We start from the raw sequence: 10516 nt of genomic DNA on the forward strand, positions 1-10516 counted from the left end.
AAAGACAATACTCTGTCTCTCATACATAAGCAGCATGTAGTATATTACAGTTTTGGTTTCCTTGGCTTCTCAAGCAAATACCATGCAATAGGTTGGCTAAATAATGGGGATTTATTAGCTCACAGTTTGAGACTAAGGAAGAGTTCAAATCAACGTATTATCAATGCAGTGCTTTCTTCCCAAAGACTAGCATTCCGGGGCTAGCTGCCAGTGATCCTTGATCCTGGGTTCCACTGTCACATGACAATGCACATAGAGGTCTCTCCCAGCCTCCCCTTCTTTTCTGGGTTCCTATAACTTTCAGCTTTTGCTTCCTGTGGCTTTCTATTTTTTGCATGAATTTCATCCTGCTGATAAAGGACTCCATTAATAGGATTGAAGTTCATCCTGATTGAACAAGACCACATCTTAACCACGGTTACATCATCAAAAAGTCTGAACTTACAATGGGTTCACACTCATAGGAATAGATTAAATTTAAGAACTTTTTTTTTGGTACATAACTCCACTGTACATAAATGTACATTTACTAAATAGATAAAGTGATAATATATGGAAAAGCACCCAGTAGAATTCCTGCATATAGCTATCACTAAAAAATGTTAGTTATTGCAGTTATAGCAAATTACATATATAAATTATATATTCAATTTTATAAATATAAATTATAGAAAATTGCAAAATATAAATATTGCAATCTTTAACTAGCCTTTTTCTTCCTGTACACCTGTTTTCATATCGATATTCTCCAGGGTTTCTGTATCTCTTATATCATACTTTATGTGTCCTTTCTAGGCAATCTCATCTACCCTTATGGTTTTAGCTGCTGCCTATGTACTGACATTATAATAGGGACACTTAAGTTATATTGAAAGATCATGGAAATGATCTCTGAGGAGTGATATTTAAATTCTGAGATATACAGTATTGGTATGGTCTGATCCCTAGGGGCTGGAGGATTGCATAACTGCTAAAGGAAACTAACACCTCTGAAAAGGCTGTGCTGACTTTAAATCAGCTGCCAAGCATGAGGCATCCAAAAACTGGCATTTCCAATAAATCCATGTGATGGTTATGGTCATGTGTCAAAATGGCTAGGATATGGTGTCCATTTGTTTGGTCAAGCAAGCACTGGCCTGATAGTTACTGTAAGGATATTTAATGAATTTAAATCATTAGTCAGTTGATTACATCTATGGCTAATTATATCTATAATCAACAAAGGATATTGAATTCAGCAATGAGAAGAGTCCCCTTATCCAATCAGTTAGAGTTTTAAAGGGAGAACTGATGATTTCAGCAGTCAGAAAGAAGATTATTTTTTTCTCTACTTCAACCTGCCAGTTTCTCCTTGAGACTTCATTAAAACTTTCACCAGAGTTCCCAACTTGTGGTCTGCCCTATGGAATTTGGAGTTGCCAATTCCCTCAGTCATGAAAGCCAATTCCTATAATAAAATTTACTTTATATCTTTATCTTTCTGTCATCTATGTATGTATGTATGTATGTATGTATGTATGTATGTATCTATCTATCTATCTATCTATCTATCTATTTATCTATCTATCTATCTATCAATTATCCTGATGATTGTTTTTTCTGTAATGAACCCTAACTAATGCAGGTTTTGGTACTGAGAGTAATTCTTGAGAAATAGAATCTGAAGGATGAGATTTCTGAGTTGATTCTGGGAGTTTTGGAATTGCTTCTATTATCTGATTAGTTTAAGAAACTTTAAGGACTTTATTTCCAATGATCAAGATGGAACTGATAGTCCATGACATGAATTGGCAATAGAGTTATGCCAATTGGGTAGGTATTATCATTGGGTGCTGCTGCTCAAATGATTATAAGAGGCAAGGCTATTGGATATCTTAGCAGAGTTTTGTTGAGTTAAAAATTGTGACGTTAGCTGGTGTTCCTAAATATACTGAATATAGATGTTAAAGAGTGGAATAAGCTCAAGGCTTCAGATTCCCTGGTCATGTATTGCCTGAAGGGAGTGAAAGATTCTATGTGTTCCCTGAAAGAAACTCTTGTAGGCACAGACATGAAATTTATGAAAATCAGACCCAGAGTCTCATTGTCTGAGTGGGAGCTTACTACTTAAATTGAATTCTCAACCTTGCAGAGTCACTTCTATTAAAGTGAGGATATTAATTGGGCTGGAATGGGATCCTGAAAATTGTAATAGGGACACATAGGCTGACAATGATGATGGTGGAGACACTGAAACTCTAGATTCTGCTGAATGTTCTTTCAGTTTTTACAGTTCAATGTTTTTAGCTTATTCATTTATACTAAATATTTACATACAATGAAATAGACCTATATTAGGTGATGAATCTTTTAATGCAATTTTATTTGAATATATTCACATATCATACAATCATACAAAGTGTACAATCAATGAATAATTATACAATTGTACATTCATCACCACGATAAATTTTTGAAATATTAATTTCTCCAAAAAATACATATAAGAATAAAAATAAAAATGAAAAAGAACACCCAAGAAATCCCATGCTCCTTCTCCCCCCCATTATTTGTTTATTTTTGTCCTTATTTTTTTTACTCATCTGTCCATACATTGGGCAAAAGGAGTGTCAACCAGCCAAAAGGTTTTTGAGTGGTGAATTTTAACAAGCATATACACCTAGGTAAACCAACCCCTTTCAAGTTATGACCATTAAAGTTTACTCCACAAATGACTGTCATGTCAATCCCCACTTAGTCAACCTGACCTCTGTTCCTTAAAGAGAGCCAGTGCTCTGATTTTGTTTTCCACCATGGATAAGTTTTTCCTGTTCTGGGAGTTCATAGTCATCAAATCATACTTTATGAACTATATTGGGTAAGGCTTCTTTCACTTAATATAAGAATGCTCATAAATCAACATTTAATTTTTAAAATACTTAGTAATTTCAAATTTTATGAATTACCATCAATTGCTTATATATTGTCCAATAGGTGGAGAAATGGACTCTTTCCAGTTTGGCACAATTATCAATAAATATGCTATCAATATATTTATAGATATCATTTTATAGGATTCTTAAAGGGTTTAGAAATAAATACCATCATTCATTGGGAGTCTAAGTACCAGAGGATGAAATTTATCCAGGGTCAGACATGAAGTTCCAGCACTCAGGAATGTCTCTGACATCAGCGATTTGTGCTCTGCTGTGGTCCTACTCCAGGCTACGGCCTAGAGGGAGTCAGGGTTTTTAGATTTCCTTGCCCTAACTCCACTGGTTCCTCATATGCCTTTTACAATGTAGAATTTTAAAAAGCACAAAATCCTGTGGGATGGAGAAAGCAGACTAGATTTCCTAATTCACCTTTAGCCTGGGCTTAGGATCTGAACAGTCTCAAGAGAGGAACTAGATTAAATTTCTGACTCACTTTGTAAACCTTGATATATTTCTTCCCCTCTGAGCCTCAATTTCCCCATGTGTAATAAAGAGATTGACTCCATTGTCTGGTGCACATATGGGTCTGACAGACTTGGCAGGAACTGCACCCAACTGAATCAGGGCTGTGATGAATTAAGTGGTGCAGGGATGTGCTCTCTCTGCTCTGTTCTCTCTAGCCACCAGGATAGGCTCTTGAAGCCCTAGAGTCACTCCTTGCAAGCTGCAGACAGGAGCTGCAGACACTCCTTCCCACCTACCAGTGCCAGCTCCAAAGAGCTTACGATGGTTAGGTAGGGCTGAATGCCTGGGCAGGGAGCTGGTTGGCTTTTCTGGCCTCTTGGAAATGCTCTTCCGAACAACTGCTCCACCTCACCAGCTTTGACAGAAATGGTACATGGAATGTACCATTCTCTGCTGAGCATTCTTTGCCAAATAAATCTGTAACTGGGGATTAGCCACCTTACCTCCAGTATGCCTGGAAAGGAATCATCCATCCTGCTTCAAGTGAAGGCAACTGCTGTGCCTGATAAACTGATCATTGTCTTCTTCAAAGGCATAGCCCTCAAACCTCTGTTTGAAGAGATTGACCAGGTGAAGCTATAATGGAATGCCCTGAGGTAACTGGCTTGCAAAATACTTCTAAATCTTCTCATAACCCATCCCCACCACCCTTTTTTTCTAGACCTATAACTACCTGTGGCCCAACAGGCCCTGAAAGGTGAGGTACAAGTTAATGGCCCATGAGAAGATGATTTACTATAAAATAACTGCATGATTTTTCCAATTTATATAGATAGAAATCAGGGAATTTTGTATGGGAGTGGGATATTAAGGGCATGGGATTATGGCAGAAGAAATATAAAGTTGGATCAGACTGAATTTATACATATGGGCCCACTAGGCAGAATTTCTGGATTCAATGTTGCAGCTCAAGGCATTTGTTTAGATGGTTGGGTGAAGCATGGCATGGACCAAAAAATGGTCTACATAACCTGAAATTGAAATGTCAGAATTTCCCTGGTATAATGTAGATGAGGAAATCCAGAGGCTTAGCAAGATTGGAATGTTAGGATGAAATTATCACCTAAGACTGCTTACTCATTCCAGGGATATCCAGAGTTCAAACCGTTCACCAGAACTGTGAGGAATAAATTTGTGAGAACAACTCCAACATCTCTGAAGAGGTGTTTTGGTCATACTTCTCTGTAGGTCAGTTGTTACTGTAGGAACTGCGGTCACTTAACTTGGATGCTTATATAAAATGGGGCTGATTGGACCCTGGATTGACAGTGGCAGCACATAATCAACAAAGACAAGGTAGGTGTGGTATGACAATGGAGAGCAGAGTCAAAGCAGTAATCATGATAGTCTGACTCACAGCGACCTAAAGAATTGGCTAGTTGATTATGGGGTACCTAGAAGTAAAATAGATGGGCAGTCTATTAAATTCTTACATAATCTGTATAAGCAGAAGAGTCCTAGGTCAAGTGAACAAAAGTCTAACTGAATCACAAAAGAAAACAGAAAGTTATAGCCTTTGTTAGTCAGAGTTCTCTAGTTGATTGTAGATGTAATCATCCATAGATGAAATCAATTTACTGATAATTTAATTACATGAAATATCCTCACAGTGTCATCTGGCCTGTCCTTGCTTGACCAGTAACTGGATACCATAACCTAGCCAAGTTGACCCATGAACATAACCATCACAGTTCACTCCATGTCAATTTGGTACCCATGCAAATTTCCTTAAACCATACTTAATCACTAAATTAAAGCAATAACAGTCATAACTTTGCCTGAAAATATTCATGTCCTGCATACAACTGGAAATTAACTCTTCCTAGAAGAGAGTGAAAATCTTTGAGTAGTATTCACTTTTAGATTTGATGTCCTATACCTTAAATGAACAAATTTAATACATTTATGTTATGTGATAAAGAGATGAAATAGGGAAGAAAACAAATAAACTTGCTTTATGTATACATACAAATATTATTTTAAAACAAAGAAGAAATACTCATAACCGCTATAATCCTCATTCCTATAACTGGTCATGTACTTGTAGCTTATATTTATAACTACCTTCTTCTCCTACCCATTCCATATTCCCTTCACTCAGTAAACACTTTAACTGGCTGTGGTTCTTTCATTACTGAAGGTTCTGGACCATTAGTAGTCCTGCCTGGATTGAGTTGTTGCAGTTTTCCACTTACTATAATCACAGAGAATGTTAGTGTTAAGATCCCCTTAAGGGTACTTAGGGTAAGCTTTCTTTCCTCCACTGTGTACTGGCAGTCCTATTTCCCCTTGATAATTAGGATCAATCACCCCTGCCAGTATAGTAATTTCCTTCTTTGCCTGCTGATTCAGAGGCATGAAGATCCCAAAATAGCCAGGTAGCTGCTTTAAATTCCAGTTCAATGGAATCATGTGTTGTGTCTCCTGGTGGAAGCCCTCCTCCTTTTGGAGCTAAGACCCATAGATAAGCAGAACTTAAGGTTGTGGGGACAGGAAGCAAAAAATTTTTCTAGTGGATCATGAGGGTCAATAGTGAGTGGTGTCACTCTCGTTTCTACATCTTGGTTATTACACCTATGAATCCTGGATATGGGAAAAACAGCACAGTAGAGTGAATGCTGATATAGAGCATATACAACCTCCTTGAGATCAATGTCCCAGCCATGTGAGTTATTGACACTCAGTTGGCAGTATTATTGAGTCTCAAAAGGCCATTCCTTTGTGCTATCAATCCAGCTGCTTCAAGATGATGGGGAACAAGGTAAAATCAGTGGATTCCATGAGAATGTGCCTATTCCAGCAGTTCATTTTCTTTGTGAAGTGGGTTTTTTGATCAGAAGCAGTGCCATGTGGAACAACATGATAGTAGATAAGGCATTCTATAAGTTCATGGATGGTTGTTTTGGCAGAAGCATCATGTACAGGGAAGACAAATCCATATCTGCAGTATGTGTCCATTCTAGTTAGAACAAAATACTACCCCTTCCATGGTAAAAGTGGCCCAATATAATCAACTTGTCACCAGGTAGCAGGTCAATCATCTTGGGGACTGAGTGTTAGTCTCTGCTGCTGGCAGACTGGGCACTCAGTGGTGGCTGTAGCCAAGTCTGCATTGATAGGTGAAAATCCATGTTGCTAAGCTCATGCATCACCTTAATCTCTACCGCCATAACCACTTTGTTCATGAACCTATTGGGAAATGGCAGGAGTGGCTTGGGAAAGATGACAACTGATATCCATATAACAAGTCATCTTATCCACTTGATTATTAAAAATTTCCTTTGTTGAAGTCATTCTCTGGTGAACATTCAAATGAGACACGAGTTTCTTCATGCTTTTTAGCCACTCAAGAAGGTCTATCCACAAACTTCTCTCTCAGACCTCTTTGTCACTAATTTTCTAATCACATGCCTTGCAAGTCCTTGATGATCCAGCCAAACTATTGGCCACATCCCATTAATCAATATACAAATACACCTCCAGCCATTTCTCTTTGCAAGCAAAGTAAGTAACCAGATACACTGCTTAAAGTTCTGAGCACAGGGAAGATTTCCACTCACCAGTATTCTTCAGGGGTACCCTAGAAGGAGCTGTAGTACTTCAGCTGGACATTTTCAAGTGGCATCTATATATGATGTGGAGTATCTGCAAACCAGGCCTGAGGTTTCTCTTTCTCAGTCAACGGATCACAGATTATGACATAAAGCTTCACTTTATGGTAGGACAGTGAAGGTGTATTACTGACCTTGCCAGCTGAAAGCAAAATATTTCCAGTAGTCCTAATTAAGAAGTACTAAGAATAAAGTATTTTCCAGACCAGCAGATGCATAACAGATACCAGGGGAGGTGCTGATTTGCTCAAGTAGGGACATCACATGGAACAACAGCTGCAATTGGAGTTACTACCTGGTGAAGTTTACATTAACCCACTACCATCCTCCAAGATCTTTCTTTTTTCTCCACAGACCAAATAGGAGAGGTGAATGGGGATGCTGTGGAAATCTCCATCCCTGAATCTTTCAAATTCTTGATGGTGGCACTAATCTCAGAAATCCCTCCAGGAATGCAGTATTGCTTTTGATTTACTATTCTGCTAGATAGAGGCAGTTCTAGTGACTTCCATTTGACCTTTCTTACTATAATTGCCTTTACTTCACAAGTCAAGGAACGAATAGTAGGATTCTGGCAGGTGTTCAGTTTGTCTATGCCAATTATACAATCCAGAACTGGGAAAATAACCACAGAATGACTCAGAGACACACGGGACCCACTATTGATGACCTGACCTCAATTATCCCCTACTCTGATGGACCACAATGACATTTTTGGTCTCCTGGAATTAAGATCAGTTCCAAGCCATTGCCTAACAATCCCTGAAGTGGCTATTCATTTTCTTTTCCCCAGTGAATTGTTACAACAATAAAAGACTATGGATCACTTTGGGGAAAGCTAGGAGAGGAAGATTGACAGTATAGATTTTGGGCAATGTAGCAAGGTCCTTCCCAAAATGAAGAAGGTTGTCCCTTCATTCAAGGGAGCTCTGGGTCTGTAAACTGTCTTAAGTCTGGGAATTGACTGAGGGGTCATGTGATGGTTAAGATAATGTTTCAACTTGTCTAGATTGCAATGCTCAGTTATTTAGTCAAGCTCTTACTGTTACTGTGAGGATATTTATTTATTTAATTAAGTTATTTATTTATTTTTGCATGGGCAGTCTCCGGGAATCACATCTGGGTCTCAGGCAAGGAATTCCAATTCCTCTTGGAATTAGGCAAGAATTCCACCACTGAGCCACCGTTCCACCACCCACTGTGAGGATATTTAGTTTTAAGACACCCATAAGTTGATTGCATCTGTCTGATTACATCTACAATCAATAGGAGATTGCCTTCAATAATGACAGAAGTCTCATCCAATCACTTAAAGGCCTCTAAAGGAGAAGTGACAATTTCAGCACTCAGAAGGAAGAATTTCCATCTTTACTTCAGCCAGCCAGATTATTCTGGGGAATACATTGAACCTTCATTATAGTTACCAGATTGTAGCCTACTTTACAGAATTTGGACTTTCCTATCCCTACAATTATGTCAATTCCTATAATAAATCTCCTAACATTTACATACTATGTATGTGGGCATGTATATATATATTTATCCTGTCTGTTCTGTTTCCTTGCAGGACACTGGCTCGTGCAGGTTGGCACCAAGAGACTGGAATAAGAGGAGGGTCTTAAACAGGGCCAGGTACAAACTATTCTGCCATTTGTGCCATATGAACCATCTAGCAGATCCAGCAATGCTTGAAGCTTCAGTGGCAAATGAGATGCTGTCTAGAGCCTTTGCCTCCATTATAAGAGAATCATAGTGAAAACCCTTAGAATTTTGGAGCAAATCCTTGCCAATCTCTCCAGATAATTATTCTTCTTTTGGGGAGCAGATTTTGGTCTGCTACTAGGCTTAGTAAAGATCAAATGCAAGTTGATTACATTAAACCACTTCCATCATGGAAGGCACAGCATTTTGTTCTAACTAAAACAGACACACACTCCAGGTATTGATATACCTTCCCTGCACTTTATGTTTCTGCCAAAATTACCATTCATGGACTTACAGAATGCCTTATCCACTGTCATGTTATTTCACATGGCATTGCTTCTGATCAAGGAACACACTTCACAAAAAATGAGGCGCTGTAATTGACTTGTCCTCATGGAAGTCATTGGTCTTACCATGTTCTCCATCAGTCTAAAGCAGCTGGAATGCTAGAATAGTGAAGTGGCCTTTTGAAACTCATTTATGGTGTCATCAGAGTGGCAATACCTTGCAGGACTGGGGCAACGTTTTCTGGGAAGCTGTATATGTTCTATATCAGCATTCACTCTATGATGCTGTTTTCCCATAACCAGGATTGACAAGTTGAAAAATCAGGTGTGGAAATGAAAGCGGCACCACTCAGTATTACCTCTAGTGATCTACTAGAAAATTTGTTTTCCTCATGTCCCTGAAACTTTAAATTCTGCTGGTATATAAGTTTTGGTTCTAAAAGTGTGCATGCTTCCATGGAGATACAACAATGATTCCACTGAACTGGAATTTAAGACTGCCACCTGGCCATTTGGGGATCTTCATGCCTCTGAATCAACAGGCAAAGAAGAGAATTACTGTACTGGCTTGGGTAATTAATCCTGATTCTCAAGGGGAAATAGGACTGCCAGTACACAATGGAGGTAAAGAAGAGTTTGCCTAAAATACAGGCGATCTTAGGGCATCTCTTAGTACTAGTATGCCCTGTGATTATAGACAGTGGAAAACTGCCACAACCCAATCCAGGCAGGACTGCTAATGGCCCAGAACCTTCGGAAATGAAGGTTTGGGTCACACTAACAGGCATAGAATCGATATTAGCTGAGGTGCCTGTTGATGGTTAAGGAAATATGGAATGGATAGTGGAAGAAGGTAGTTATAAATATGAGTTTTGTCCACATGGCCAGTTGCAGAAACATGGGCTATAATTGTTATGAGTATTTTTTCATTTTTTATGAATATATTTGTGTATATGCATAAAACAAATATCTATGTTTTCTTTTCTATTATATTCCTTTATTATATAAGTAGCATTAACTTTTTATCATAGTAGCTAAGTTAAAGGATATTAAGTTTAAGAGTGAACAGTACCCTAGTACTTGTATCTTCTTCTGGGGAAATGGTTAGTGTGTTTCACTAACCATTTAACTAACCATTTTCCAGTTGTATATAGGATAGTTGAATTATGTTAGATGAAATTATGACTGTCATTGCCTTTATTTAGAGATTAGGTATGGTTTAAAAGAGGTGTGTATGGGTGCCATGTTGACACAGAGTAGCTTGTGATGGTTAGTTCATGTGTCAACTTGGCTAAGTCATGGTGTCCAGTGTTTGATCAAGTAAGCACTGGCCTGATTGTAACTGTGAGGGTATTTCATGGATTTAAATCATTCGTCAGTTACATCTATTGCTGATTACATGTACAATCAACAAAGGAGATTGCCTTTAACAATGAGAAGAGTCTCTTTGTCCAATCAGTTGGAGGACTTAAAG

Source organism: Tamandua tetradactyla, chromosome 24 (genome assembly GCF_023851605.1).
Source record: "Tamandua tetradactyla isolate mTamTet1 chromosome 24, mTamTet1.pri, whole genome shotgun sequence".
NCBI lineage: Eukaryota > Metazoa > Chordata > Mammalia > Pilosa > Myrmecophagidae > Tamandua > Tamandua tetradactyla.